This window comes from Crotalus tigris, unplaced genomic scaffold (genome assembly GCF_016545835.1).
Source record: "Crotalus tigris isolate CLP2741 ecotype Arizona unplaced genomic scaffold, ASM1654583v1 scf7180000023712.884563, whole genome shotgun sequence".
Classification (NCBI taxonomy): domain Eukaryota; kingdom Metazoa; phylum Chordata; class Lepidosauria; order Squamata; family Viperidae; genus Crotalus; species Crotalus tigris.
The window spans coordinates 829,294-843,105 of record NW_024100134.1 but is presented as its reverse complement, the minus strand read 5'-3'; the positions used below and the strand labels follow the sequence as shown (position 1 = coordinate 843,105).

The window sequence follows — 13,812 nt, the reverse complement described above, 5'->3', positions numbered from 1 at the left end:
TTTGCGACCTTTTTCGCCACAGTTGTTAAGGGAATCACTGCAGTTGCTAAGATAGTAACACGGTTGTTAAGTGAATCTGGCTTCCCCGTTGACTTGGCTTGTCAGAAGGTCCCCAAAGGGGATCACATGACCCCCGGGACACTGCGACCGTCATAAATATGAGTCACTTGCCACGAGTCCGGATTTTGATCACGTGACCCTGGGGATGCTGCAACGGTTGTTAAGTGTGAAAAATAAGTCACTTTTTTCAGTGCTGTTGTAACTTTGAACGGTCACTAAATGAATAGTTATAAGTAGAGGGATACTTGTACGTGATGTCCATCCAAGATTCTGTGATTGTTATCTTTGTGATTATTGTGAATAGTCTTCTGATTAAGAATAAGTAGAATTTAACAGATCTTAGTTTTTTTTCCTGTGCCTTTGCTTCAGGACTGAGTTTCTAGATCAGTGATGGCGAACCTTTTAGAGACCGAGTGCCCAAAAACTGGCACCGCCCCCACTTCACCCCCTGCCCCACTCCACCCCCCATCCCCTGCCCCGTCTGCCCACAGGACCACTCACTGCCTCCAGGGCCCGCTGCAGATCGCCCAGGCAGCCCAGCAGCGCTATGGCGGCCACGCCCTCTAACCGCACCCTGCAGCATCAACTGTGCACGATGGGGTGTGAGCGCAGAGTCTTGTCTATGCTGCCTGGCTGCCATGTCCTTGGCTGCGCTGCTCCATGTGGGCCACACTCGGGGGCGACTCACCTCCAAGGGGGCTGCTGGAGAGGAGGGGGTCGTGGTGGGAGGCAAGGCTGGGGCAACGGCACGTCTGCCCACAGAGAGGGCTCCAAGTGCCGCCTCTGGCACCCGTGCCATAGGTTCGCCACCACTGTTCTAGATTATCCTGGATGATTTTTCCTTCCTTCCCTAGATAGAAATTGACTACTACCTGAAGTCAATTTACAGTATAAGTTGAGCGGTCTTTGAAATGGCAATCCCATAAGCTCGAGATACCGCGACCGTCATTAATACATGCCAGTTGCCAAGCGCCCAAATTTTCATCATGTAACCTGCACTTAAAATAATCTTTATGCTCTAGAACAGAGGTCCCCAACCTTTTGGGCACCAGGGACCGGTTCCATGGAGAGAGGTTTTTCCGCGGACCGGAGAGTGCATGGTTTTGTGTGCTGCCTGCATCTCACGGATGGGGCTTTGCTTGTTTGTGAGGACCGGTTGCTGGCATGCTGCGGCCCAGTACCAGTCGACGGACCAGGGGTTGGGGACCCCTGTGATAGATGGTAGGTAAGTAGGTAGGAAGAGAGAGAGAGGGAGAAGGAGAGGGAGAGGGAGGAAGGGAGATGATAGGGGGAGAGAGGGGGAGAAGGAGAGGAAGAGGGAGAGGGAGGAAGGGAGATGATGGGAGAGAGAGGGAGAGGGAGGAAGGGAGATGATAGGGGGAGAGAGAGGGGGAGAAGGAGAGGAAGAGGGAGAGGGAGGAAGGGAGATGATAGGGGGAGAGAGGGAGAGGGAGGAAGGGAGATGATAGGGGGAGAGAGGGGGGAGAAAGAGAGGGAGGAGGAAGGGAGATGATAGGGGGAGAGAAGGAGAGGGAGAGGGAGGAAGAGAGAGAGAGGGAGAGGGAGGAAGGGAGATGATGGGGGAAAGAGAGAGAAGGAGAGGGAGAGGAAGGAAGGGAGATAGGGGGAGAGAGAGAGGGAGAAGGAGGGAGAGGGAGGAAGGGAGATGATGGGAGAGAGAGAGGGGGAGAAGGAGAGGGAGGAAGGGAGATGATAGGGGGAGAGAGAGGAAGAGGGAGGAAGGGAGATGATGGGGGAGAGAGAGAAGGAGAGGGAGAGGGAGGAAGGGAGACGATGGGAGAGAGAGAGAGGGAGAAGGAGAGGGAGGGAGATGATAGGGGGAGAGAGAGGGAGAGGGAGGAAGGGAGATGATAGGGGGAGAGAGGGAGAAGGAGAGGGAGGAAGGGAGATAGGGGGAGAGAGGCAGGAAGGGAGAGAGAGAGGGAGAAAGAGAGGGAGGAAGGGAGATGATGGGAGAGAGAGAGGGGGAGAAGGAGAGGGAGGAAGGGAGATGATAGGGGGAGAGAGAGGAAGAGGGAGGAAGGGAGACGATGGGAGAGAGAGAGAGGGAGAAGGAGAGGGAGGGAGATGATAGGGGGAGAGAGAGGGAGAGGGAGGAAGGGAGATGATAGGGGGAGAGAGGCAGGAAGGGAGAGAGAGAGGGAGAAGGAGAGGGAGGAAGGGAGATGATAGGGGGAGAGAGAGCGAGAGAGCAATGTTTCCCAATCTTGGTAACTTTAAGATGGATGGACTTCAACTCTCAGAATTCCCCCAGACAGCCATCTTAAGAGTTGTCAAGGTTGGGAAACACTGATTTGGATAGATAGAAATATTAAATAGATATAGTAGGTAGGTGACAGATATGGATGGATAGATGATAGATAGAATAGGTAGATGATAGACAGACAGAGAGACAGACGGGAGGGAGGGAGATGATAGGGGGAGGGGGAGAGCGCAAGCGCAATGTTTCCCAATCTTGGTAACTTTAAGACCGGTTCCGTGGAGAGAGATTTTTCCGCGGACAGGAGGGTTCGTGGTTTTGTGTGCTGCCTGCATCCCGTGGATGGGGCTTTGCTTGTTTGTGTGGACCGGTTGCTGGCATGCTGCAGACCTGGGGTTGGGGACTCCTGCTCTAAAACCACTCCATCCCTGCTGATTTTGTAAAAATTGGAACTGTGCATAGATCTTTAAAGTATGTTGTCAGCCAGGGATGCTGAAAACTGCCTACCATTTTACAATGTAGACTACTTTGCAAGAAAGTAGAATAACAGAATTGGACAGGCATTTGGAGGTCATCTAGTCCAACCCCCTGCTCAGGCAGGAAACCCTATAGCATTTCAGACAAATTGTTGTCTGTTCTTTTCTTGAAAACCTCCAGTGTTGGAGCACCCAGAACTTCTGAAGGTAGGTTGTTCCACTGGTTAATTGTTCTCACTGTCAGGAAGTTTCTCCTTAGTTCTAGGTTGCTTCTCTCCTTGGTTAGTTTCCATCTGTTGCTTCTTATCCTGCCTTCAGGCGCTTTGGAGAAGAGCTTGACCCCCCTCTTCTTTGGGGCAGCCCCTCAAATATTGGAACACTGCTATCATGTCACCCCTCCTCCTTCTCTTCTTTAGACTAGACATACCCAATTCCAGCAACCGTTCCTTATATGTTTTAGCCTCCAGTTTGATATGCAGGTTCTGAGGTTTTGCTGGTTAAAGAAATACAGGAAACCAGAAAGTGCCTTTTAAGTTTTACGTGGTTATTCAGCTAAATAGAGACAGACTGCTCTAAAATGAGAGGAGCCCTGGATGACAAGAAATCCTCTTATTTATTCTGTATAATTACATAAGCAACCCATCCAGCAAAGCTGACACATATAAGATAAAGATTGCACCCAGTAAGTCTGGCATACTGTAGATAAGAAGGGAGAAAGCAGAATTAGCTAAACATGTTCTCATTTGAGTGTCACTTAAAGATATTGTATGTTCTTGGGTGGGTTAGGACATTGGGTGTTGTTCTTGCTATCCTTTCCTGACCCTGAATCCTGGATTACAAGTGACCAAAGAGAGAAGCCATCTGTATGTATTCACAATTAATACTGTCCCCTAATTCCTGTTCATCACAGTCCCTGATCATCTTCGTTGCTCTTCTCTGCATTCTTTCCGGAGTCTCACCATCTTTTTTACATGGTGGCAAAAAAGCCTATCACCTATTGCTCTTACATCCAGGTTGTTTTACTAAAGCATGGTTCTCAACCTTTTTAATGCCGTGACCCCCCCCCCCAACCGGTCGTAAGTCGAGGACTTTCCCTGCCTGGGAGTGCCGCGCATGCGTGGTGCTGCTCCCTGCGCCGGCCGAGGCGTAGATAGCAAGGAGCAGCGACGGCACAGAGCGACCACCGGCTGGGCCACCAGCTGGCCCAGCCCAAGGGAGGTAAGGCACCCGCCGGGCCCCACGCGTGCCAGCAACTCTCCCTGCGCCCGCCAGCCTCCGACCTCCCACCCCTGGCCCTCTTTTACTTACACTTTTAGTAGCTGCTCAGCAGGGAGGGGTGGAAACTTCCAGACAGTTTGCCTTTGCTGCAGACAACTTGCAGCACTGTTTGCAGAATGGGACTTTTGGCGGGCTCAGCAGGGCAGAGACAGCCTGGACAATTCCTATTGGCTTTGGAAAGCCAATAGAATTAGACTCTATTCAAGAGAGTCTATTCTATTGGCTTTCAAAAGCCAATAGAATAAAAAGGAGTAGCACAGCTAAGGAAAAGGGGAAAAAAATGGCGGACTGCGTTGTTTGGCGACCCCCGTGAAATGGTCGTTTGACCCCAAATGGGGTCGCGACCCACAGGTTGAGAACCACTGTACTAAAGAATCTGATCTCCTGACCTTTGCCTGGATTCGTAAAGATCTTCCTCCTATGTAGGGCCTTCAAAGATATCTTTTGATAAAATATTTGTGCAGGAACAAACTTCTCCTTTTGCCTTGGAGAGCTTACTTTTTGGATTCCAGAGGAAGGGGAGAAACTCCAAAATGATGTTTCCCTCCCCCCCCCCCCCCCCCCCGTTCAGCTTGTCCTTAACCAGTAGCACTGACCTTTACGTTTTTATACTTCGCTGTCAAAGTATGTTGAAGACTTGAAAAGCGAAGCTATCACCAGGGGGACTTGTAAGGACGGTTGACACTCACCACTTCACCTTAGACGCTGTTCCGGAGACTGTGCAGATGCGTGCACATTCTTCCTCCGGGGACGCGGTTTGATTTTTCTTCTCCTCCTCCACTTCTGGTTCAGTGGAAGTGGATTTGCTCTGCCAAGGAGAATTTGGCTTGCATCTGATTTTAATCAAGTGACTTGTGTTTGCAGCCCTTCAAAGTGTCCCAAACCCTGATGATGAGTGCTTGGGAACTGAGGAGAGATCAGGAATGCGCTGCGCGTTAGAACTTTTGCTTGTGGAGGGCTGCGTGCTGTGGCTTGACAACCCTGGAAAGTGCTCTCCTGCTTGTAAGGTTACAGTCTGTCTGTTTCCCTTGCCCACTTGGATTAAGGGTGCAGGAGGGGAAGAATTGGGCCTTTAAGGTGTGATAAATAGATAGGTAGGCAGGTAGATAGGCAGGCAGTAAAACGTCAACTGTTGGATGGATGGATGGACGGATGGATGGATGGATGGATGGACGGATGGATGATAGATGTAGATAGATAGGTGGGTGGGTGGGTGGGTGGGTGGGTGGATAGATAGATAGATAGATAGATAGATAGATAGATAGATAGATAGATAGATAGATAGATAGATAGATAGATAGATAGATAGGCAGGCAGGCAGGCAGGCAGGCAGGCAGGCAGTAAAACGTCAACTGTCGGATGGATGGATGGATGGATGGACGGATGATAGATAGATGTATATAGATAGGTAGGTAGATAGATAGATAGATAGATAGATAGATAGATAGATAGATAGATAGATAGATAGACAGACAGACAGAGATAGATAGATAGGTAAGTAGATAGATAGATAGATAGATAGATAGATAGATAGATAGATAGATAGATAGATAGATAGATAGATAGGCAGGCAGTAAAACGTCAACTGTCGGATGGATGGATGGACGGATGATAGATAGATGTATATAGATAGGTAGGTAGATAGATAGATAGATAGATAGATAGATAGATAGATAGATAGATAGATAGATAGATAGATAGATAGATAGGGAGAGGGGGGGCAGGCAGGCAGGCAGGCAAGCAGGCAAGCAGTAAAATGTCAACTGTCGGATGGATGGATGGATGATAGATAGATGTATATAGATAGATAGGTAGATGGGTGGATGGATGGATAGATAGATAGATAGATAGATAGATAGATAGATAGATAGATAGATAGATAGATAGATAGATAGATAGATAGATAGATAGATAGCCATTAAAACGTCAACTTCTGTCAAATGGATGGATGGATGCCATGGTGGATTCAGCCGGTTCATACCGGTTCAATAGAACCAGTAGCTAATTTTTTGTTGAGTTCAGCGAACCGGATGGTGCCCACTGAAGCCCTAGCCCTTTTTCGCAAGGCCCAGAACGGCCCTCCGGAAGTGTGTGGATGCCACTTCCAGAAGTCCGTTCTGGGCCTCGAAGGCCTGGAGGAGGCCTTCCAGGCCCAGAATGGCCCGCCAGAAGTGCATGGATGCCGCTTCTGGAAGTCCGTTCTGGGCCTCGGAGGCCCAGGCTCAGAACGGACTTCCAGAAGCGGCCTCCACGCAGAGAACTGGTTGTTCACGTATTTGAATCCCACCCCTGGATGGATGCGTGGATGGATGGATGGATGGATGGATAGGATGTGTAGGGCAGGGATCCCCAACCTCCAGTCAGCAGACCAGAAGCAGTCATCAAATCCAAACCCCCTGCAAACTCCATTCCACACTTTGATAAAGTGGTGCTGGGATGAATGCAATTCTTTGGTGTGCTCAATAAAAAGCTCTTAAGAGCCTTATAACTAGTGCTGAAAATAAAGGGAGAGACTTGAATTCTTTGAAATGAACAACAGCAAGAATTAGTATTATTGGATCAATCTGATAAACACCTTCATTCCACTAAGAATCATTAAATTAGCCCAGGGCCATTTTTAAACCACCTATCGTTGTTGTACTGTTGTTGCTGTTTTTTGTTTTTAACTTATGTTCTTTTAGCATTCCTCTGTCTCAATTTTGCTTTTTGGATAGTTTTGCTAAAAGATGAGTTGTTTTAGAATGCTTTTCTCTCTTTTCGTGTATACCAGTGGTTCTCAACCTTTTTAATGCCGCGACCCCCAACCGGTCGTAAGTCGAGGACTACTCAACTGGTCCAGCACTATTTGCAGAATGGGGTTTTTGGCAGGCTCAGCAGGGCAGAGACAGCCTGGACAATTCCTATTGGCTTTTGAAAGCCAACAGAAGTAGACTCTATTCAAGAGAGTCTATTCTATTGGCTTTCAAAAGCCAATAGAATAAAAGGGAGTAGCACAGCTAAGGAAAAGGGGGAAAAAATGGCGGACTGCATTGTTTGGCGACCCCCGTGAAATGGTCGTTCGACCCCAAATGGGGTCCTGACCTACAGGTTGAAAACCACTGGTGTATACTAACTGAGATTAAGCAAAGTCTCCTCTCTAAACAGTGAAAATGGGCAATTTTTATTTTTATTTTAAAGGTACACTCTTCGGCTATTGCTAGTAAAAATGATCTTGTTCTGATAATTCGGTTTACAGTCTGTTAATACTGGATGGAAAATGTTTCTTGTATGATCCACCCCCCCCCCCTCCAGTGTGGTTTTATTTTAAATAGGTTGAAACTTTGCTGCTTTGGCTAAAGATAAAACTTTTATGTGTGAGTGTCTGGCAGACGGTGTGTTTATTTTTACTGAGGCAAAGGGTTTTTTTTTTTTTAATGGTTTGGATCTGTGCTGTTTAACAGGTTTAGCCCTGATATTTATTTAATGGACTGAACCTTTGCTCCTAAAAGGCCTTATCACTTGAGTAATGAAACAGTGCCAGGCTGATCTTACATTTTGTTTATAGGAGGGCACTGTAATCATTTTAGAGTGCTCGGCATCATGGACTTTCAGAAATGCATCATTTCTGTACTGAAATAATAACAGAATAAGAGTGACACCTTATTATAAGAATAACTCTCCAAAACACCCGAAGGCAGGACAAGAAGCAACGGAGGGAAACTGATCAAGGAGAGAAGCAACCTGGAACTAAGGAGAAACTTCCTGACAGTGAGAACAATTAACCAGTGGAACAGCCTGCCTCCAGAAGTAGTGAATGCTCCAACGCTGGAAGTTTTTAAGAAGAGACTGGACAGCCATTTGTCCGAAATGGTATAGGGTTTCCTGCCTGAGCAGGGGGTTGGACTAGATGACCTCCAAGGTCCTTTCCAACTCTGTTATTCTATTCTATTCAGTCATAGTTGATTGGGTTGAAAGCCCATCAGCCACATAAAGCCATATGGCAACCCTCCCCAACTTGTGGTCTCTTGTTGGGAATGCAATCTTTAGCCCAGTAAACTGGATGATGCTGGGTTGTCAATCACATGTTTTGCTATAAGACCTCAGAGGGGGGACAATCACTTCCTGATCCCCCCACTTCCTTTTGTATTTCCAAAGATCTGAGCGCTCTCCTTCCCCTTTTCATTATACATCTTTTTGTGCATAATTCCTGCAAAATAGGAGGTGGAAGGAGCATTAGGTATCTTAGCTGCCTTGTGTTACTTATGTTCTTTGTCCAAGAATCAAAGGGCAAAAAATGGTTTGCAATTCTTCCTTCCTTCCTCCTTCCCCCCTCCCTCCCTCTTTTCTCCTTCCTTTTCTCCTTTTTCTTTCCTTCCTCTCTCTCTTCCTCCCTCCCTTTCACGTTTTTCTTGCCTTCCTTGGTCTTTCCTCCTTTTCTTTCCTCTTTTTCCTTACTTCCTCCCTCCTTCCCCCTCTCTCCCACCCTCCCTCCCTCTTTTCTCCTTCCCTTTTCTCATTTTCCCTCCCTCCCACTTTTTTCTTTCCTTCCTTGGTCTTTCCTCCTTCCATCCTTCCTTTCCCCTTTTCTTTTCCTTCCTTCCTCTTTTTTCCTTCCTTTCTTCCACCCTCCCTCCCTTTTCTCATTTTTCCTTCCTCTCTCATTCCCTTCCTCCCTTCCACTTTTCTCTTTTCTTTCTTGACCTTTCCTCCTTCCATCCTTCATTTCCCTCCCTCCCTCCTGCCCTCTTTTTTCATTTTTTCCTTCCTTCCTTCCTCTCATGTTCCCTTGGTCTTTCTTCCTTCCATCCTTCCTTTTCCCTCTTTTCTTTTTTCCTTCCTTCCTTCCTTCCTTCCTTCCTTCCTTCCTTCCTTCCTTCCTTCCACCCTCCCTCCCTTCTCATTTTTCCTTCCTCCTCTCGTGTTCCCTTGTTTTTTCCTCCTTCCATCCTTCCTTTCCTTCCTCTTTTTTCCTTCCTTCCTTCCTTCCTTCCTTCCTTCCTTCCTTCCTTCCTTCCTTCCTCCCTTTTCTCATTTTTCCTTCCTTCCTCTCTCATTCCCTCCCTCCCACCTTTCTCTTTTATTTCTTGACCTTTCCTCCTTCCATCCTTCATTTCCCTTCCTCCCTCCCTCCCGCCCTCTTTTCTCATTTTTTCCCTTCCTTCCTTCCTCTCATGTTCCCTTGGTCTTTCCTCCTTCCATCCTTCCTTTTCCTTCTTTCCTTTTTTCCTTTCTCTTTTTTCCTTCCTTCCTTCCTTCCTTCCTTCCTTCCTTCCTTCCACCCTCCCTCCTCCCTCCCTCCCTTTTCTCATTTTTCCTTCCTTCCTCTCATGTTCCCTTGGTCTTTCCTTCTTCCATCCTTCCTTTCCCCTCTTCCTTTCCTTCCTTCCTTCCTTCCTTTCTTCCCTCCTTCCTTCCACCCTCCCTCCCTCCCTTTTCTCATTTTTCCTTCCTTCCTCTCTCATGTTCCCTTGGTCTTTCCTCCTTCCATCCTTCCTTTTCCCCTCTTTCCTTTTTTCCTTCCTTCCTTCCTTCCTTCCTTCCTTCCTTCCTTCCTTCCTTCCTTCCTTCCTCCCTCCCTCCCTCCCTCCCTCCCCTCCCCTCCCCTCTTCTCTCTGTTCTATTTTTTTCTTCCTCTTCCTTCTGTCCCTCCTTTCCATATTAAAAAAACAAAAAACACCAGGCCTAGAAGAGCAGGCAGGGGCTCTGTGGGAATGGAGAGGGGAAGAGGAGAAAGAGGGAGGCAGTAAACCAGGTCTGCCCAGCGCACCAGCAGCAGCCTTACAGGAAGCGGCAGTTGGCAGGCCTTCCGCTGCGAGGCTCCATCGAATCTGGGGGCGTCCCTGACCTCCCAGATAGATCAAAGCTTCATCTCTCTGACAGCGACAGGACGACGACGTGGCTTGCCACAGGCTTTCTGCCGCTCCCACTGAGCCTCTTTGTCTTTCAAGTGCGCCCGATAGCTACGAGTCTATTTTCAAGGCTGAACAGGTAGCCAGGAAAGGGCCGTCTCTTGACATTTTCACTAATCCCTTCAAGCCTGCGGTTAAACCGTGCAATCCCGGCGCGCTCGCCGGCAGAGACCCTGCCTCCGCCACATATGCGCCCTGTCAGTTCCAGAAGACCTCCGATCATTTGAAACGAGATTCAGTGAAATGGATGCCGAAGCATTAAACCGACTTCGACTCACCTGTTTGAAACGCCTCACCCTCCAGTGAGCTGGGGGAAACCTCCGTCGCTGTTTTGTGCACAGGCCAAGATTTGGAGGTTGGGGTTGGTTCCCCCCCCCCCCGAATCAGTGGCTCAAAAGTCGTGCCTCTTCACGTGGCCTGCGGTCAGACATTAAAAGCACTAGCAACGTAGATCGTCCCTGGGAGAAGACCCAAAAAAACGGTACATATGGAAGGAACCGTGGTTAGATGATAGTCCTGTCTACAGAAAGAGCTCTCGGAAAACTAGGTACCGGATATGGAACTGGATATAGCTAGTTTAGAGAAAGAAGGACTAGGGGTGACGTGATAGCACTGTTCCATTATCTAAGGGGCTGCTACAAAGAAGAGGGGAGGTCAACTTATTCTCCAAAGCACCAGAAGGCAAAACAAGAAATGTCTAGTATAATGAAGAGAAGGACGAGGGGGGACATGATAGCAGTGTTCCAATATCTCAGGGGCTGCCCCAAAGAAGAGGCAGTCAAGCTATTCTCCAAAGCACCTGAAGGCAGGACCAGAAGCAATGGAGGGAAACTAATCAAGGAGAGAAGCAACCTGGAACTGAGGAGAAACTTCCTGACAGTGAGAACAATTAACCAGTGGAACGACTTGCCACTAGAAGTTGTGGGTGCTCCGTAACTGGAGGTTTTCAAGAAGAGATTCGACAACCATTTGTCTGAAATGATACAGGGTCTCCTGCCTGAGCAGGGGGTTGGACTAGAAGACCTCCAAGGTCCCTTCCAACTCTGTTCTGATTGATCGATTGAAAATGTCAGGATGTTGGTCGCAATCCTTTGACCAAAGGCCAAACCTGCATGCAGGTAAAAAAGGGGAGGGGCTTTGGTCACAGGTATGTGGCTTTTTTTTTGACACCCCATCAGATAAGAAGATAAAACTTAAGGATTATTTTTGAGGCCCGTGGGAAAATTGTCGTGCAAATGCACCATCTTAATAATATATATCTGAAAAATATATTTTATTATTAAATCTGAAAACCATCAACCATGGCAGTTTATAGATGCTCAATGGGACAGAAGGTAGGGAAGATCAGTCATTCATTTATCCGTTCATTCATTCATTCATCCATTTTTTCATTCATTTATTCATCCATCCATCCATCTTATATGCCACTCATCTTGCCAGAGGGAGATTCTAATAAAGGTAGTCCTCGCCTTATGACCAGTTGCTTAGAGACCATTCAAAGTTACAACAGATTACCCCCCCAAAAGCTACTTATGGATTGACGTTGTCCCATCCTCAGTCATGTGACTGTATTTTGGGTCCTGAACAACCGGCCTGCATTTACAACCATTTGCAGCACCTCACGGTCATGTGACCGTGATTTACTATGGTTTTGCTGGAAACTGGTGTTTACTTCTGCTTTCCAGCTGAAACTGGCTCACAGTGAGCAATAAAGTCACTTTACAACTGCCGAGGCCGCTTCATGACCGTCACGACTTTCAGCTGTAATTGCCAGGCCCAATTACAATAGCAACAGCACTTAAAACTTATATACTGCTTCACAGTGATTTACAGCCCTCTCTAAGCAGCTTACAGAGTCAGCCTATGGCCCCAGAGTCTGGGTCCTCATTCTACCGACCTCGGAAGGTTGGAAGGCTGAGTCCACCTTGAGCCGGTCAGGATCGAACTGCTGGCAGTGGGCAGAATTAGCCTGCAATACCACATTTTAACCACTGCGCCACCATGAGAAGGAAGGAAGGAAGGAAGGAAGGAAGGAAGGAGAAAAGGGAGGGAAGGAAGGAAGGAAGCAATAGCAATAGCACTTAGACTTATATACCGCTGCACAGTGCTTTACAGACCTCTCTAAGTGGCTTAGTGAGTCAGCCTATGGCCCCCAACAATCTGAGTCCTCATTTTACCGACCTTCGAAGAACGGAAGGCTGAGTCAACCTTGGGCCAGTCAGGATCAAACTGCTGACAGTGGGCAGAATTAGTCTGCAATATTGCATCCTAACCACTGTGCCACCACAGCTCCCTAACAGTTGTACCATTCGCCACCGCTTCTAAAGTCATAACTTGAGGACTACTTGTAGGTAGAAGCAGGGAGATACCGGTAGTTGGCAGGGGACTGTCGCTTTTGATTTTATCCCCGCTCTCCTCCCTTGCAAAGCTCTACGGCTACATAAACCTTACATTTTGGTTAATTTAAGAATAATATCTTGGTTCAGAAGAGTTACATGTTGGGAAAAAAAGGGGGATTACGGCTTCCACTTTTCACCTTGTAGCATCCCAGAAAAATTTTGTTCCGTTTTAATTTTTGGGCTTGGGGAATTCTGGGAGTTGAAATCCACCGAACTTAAAACTGCCACGTTTGACACACAGCAGTCTAAAGAAATGGCGAACACTTGTCAAAGAAGCAGACAAGCGGACCTATTTTGTCCCAAAGGTTGTTTTTCAAAAGGCAATTGGATTTCCTGTGGGTTTTTTTTTCTCCTGAAGATGCTTCACTTCTCATCTGTGAACCGAAGAAGCTTCTTGGAAGGAGTAGCGAAACGTCTTCAAAGAAAAAAACCCCAAGAAAGTCCAGTTGCCTTTTGAAAAAGCCCTTTGGGACAACCGTGATCTGGAGGGCGGAGAACCTCCAGAGACAAATATATTTCGGTTCGCTATTTTTGAGACATATGTAACCCAAAATCAAAGTCAGAGCGTATTTTGCAAGACACACAGGTCTCTGGATAAGACAACTCATTGTTAAGTTAGTCACACGGTTGTTAAGTGAAACTGGCTTCCCCATTAGGGTTTCCTGCCTGAGCAGGGGGTTGGACTAGATGACCTCCCTCCCAACTTTATTATTATTATTATTATTATTATTATTATTATTATTATTATCATCATCATCATCATCATTATTATTATTATTATTATTATTATTAGCTTTGCTTGTCAAAAGGTCACAAAAGGGGATCACATGACGTCGGGACACTGCCAGTGTCATAAATATGAGTCAGTTGCCAAGCATCTGAATTTTGATCATGTAACTAGGGGTAGTACCTATCTCAGGGTCTGCCCCAAAGAAGAGGGAGTCAAGCTATTCTCCAAAGCGCCTGAAGGCAGGACAAGAAGCAACGGATGGAAACTAATCCAGGAGAGAAGCAACCTAGAACTAAGGAGAAACTTCCTGACAGTTAGAACAATTAACCAGTGGAACAACCTGCCTCCAGAAGCGATGAATGCTCCAACACTGGAGGTTTTTAAGAAGAGACTGGACAGCCATTTGTCTGAAAGGGTATAGGGTTTCCTGCCTGAGCAGGGGGTTGGACTAGATGACCTCCAAGGTCCCTTCCAACTTTGTTGTTATTATTGTTATCATCATCATCATCATCATTATTAACACTATTATTATTATCATTATTATTATTTCTTTTTACAAACCATGAGGATGCTGTAAAGAGTCATAAGTGACTTTATTCAGTGCCATTGTCATTTTGGTCACTACATGAGTGGACTATGTACATTACTAAGCAAGGTTAAATGAGGTACATCCAATTTTATGATTTTTTGGCATAGGCTCCAGGGGTAGGCAACCTTGGCTCTTTTATGACTCGTGGACTTCAACTCCCAGAATTCCTGA

General features: G+C 47.0%; 1 protein-coding gene across 7 annotated transcripts in view; it reads left to right on the top strand.

Moving 5' to 3' along the window:
- BRIP1 (BRCA1 interacting protein C-terminal helicase 1) overlaps window positions 1–13,812 on the top strand; it is an 82,763-nt gene that overhangs the window by 33,890 nt on the left and 35,061 nt on the right. The window lies entirely within an intron of this gene.